Source organism: Lactuca sativa, chromosome 5 (assembly GCF_002870075.4).
Source record: "Lactuca sativa cultivar Salinas chromosome 5, Lsat_Salinas_v11, whole genome shotgun sequence".
In the NCBI taxonomy this organism is placed as follows: domain Eukaryota; kingdom Viridiplantae; phylum Streptophyta; class Magnoliopsida; order Asterales; family Asteraceae; genus Lactuca; species Lactuca sativa.
The window spans coordinates 249,406,410-249,407,701 of record NC_056627.2 but is presented as its reverse complement, the minus strand read 5'-3'; the positions used below and the strand labels follow the sequence as shown (position 1 = coordinate 249,407,701).

The 1,292-nt window shown below is 38.8% G+C and overlaps 1 long non-coding RNA gene across 1 annotated transcript; it reads left to right on the top strand.

The window, feature by feature from the left end:
- The first annotated feature begins 427 nt into the window (after positions 1-427).
- On the top strand, positions 428-1,060 carry LOC122198300 (uncharacterized). Its single transcript, XR_006192731.2, has 2 exons — positions 428-562; positions 713-1,060. It is a non-coding gene; the product is annotated as an uncharacterized LOC122198300 (long non-coding RNA).
- Positions 1,061-1,292: the final 232 nt, after the last annotated feature.

Sequence of the window (1,292 nt, the reverse complement as noted above, 5' to 3'; positions counted from 1 at the left end):
GCCGATTAGCAAATAAGAAGGCTTTATTTTGGTTGGTTTCAGAACGCCAACAATTTGTTCAAATCTTTACATGCAGATGACCTTCCAGGAACCTTTATAACAAGAAGAACTACTAAGACTTGCACCGGAGGAAAATCATGGATCATTTGGTAACAATCAATAAAAAGAATCAGTGCTTGCTCAACATTGGCTTTCCCCTTCACAAAGACATGATAATTTTAGTACTGAGATTAGTCAAGATCAAGACTAGCTACACAAATGAAATGGGAACAGGCAAATCATTGTTCGGCACACAAGAAAGATCATGTGATGATGAAGATCAATCATGTTCCCCTGAGATGGCAGATGAATCTATGGTGAAGTAGGAAAGAGAATGATTCAACAACAACAGTTTACCCTTTTTAAACCTAGTATCGGTGAGAAACCATTTTCACTGTTGCTCCACCGACCATGCCATCGGTTCTTTCTCCTTCTCGTCTTTCTCCCTTTCGTCGTATTCCCTACTCCGGCAGTTGCGCCACCCGGTTGCTTGACCAGTGGAGCGATCTACTTAGGCAAAACGGTAAACCTTTGACCGACTTCTGTTCCAGCCATCTTTACCTAATTCGATTTCCCTCTACATATTATGAAGCAAGACCTCTCGTATCTAGTGGTCTTTGACAAATCCCTTAGATTTTTGGGGATTTTGTTAAAATCATATTGTATTTTTCAGGTTTGTTTAACTAAAGGTGTCTAAGAAGATGAAGAGGTGCTCCAGCGAATTCCATGAAGAAGCGATAAACAATGGTGCGGTGTGAAAGCGGTATAGTTGTGCACTAGGATTTGTGCATTTTGTGAAAGCGGTATAGCTGTGCACTAGGATTTGTGCGTTTTGTGTAATCAAGTGATGAAAATTGTTCATCATTTGTTCTTTCTCTTCATAGATCTGGTATTGGTTTTGTTTCTGGTGCAAGTTGAAGCCGATTTCTTGGTTTTGTGTTATGCAGTAATCTTGTCTACATGGAAGTGTCGTAATTCTCGATATTTTAATCGAAGCGATAGCCACCAGAGTCCATGACTACTATCTTTTTCTTTCTTAATTATTTGCAAATTAAGAACAAGGGTATAAATGTCAAAACATTATTTTTTCAGTGGAATAATGAAATGTTACGGTGGAAGAATCAGGTCCCTTTGTATAAAGAAGAAAAATAGAACCCTTGTGTCACCACCGAGCACATGGTTTCAAAGCGGTTGTATTGTATCGTAGGTGGGTAGAATATGTAAAAATTCGACTTTAATCACAGACAGTCATA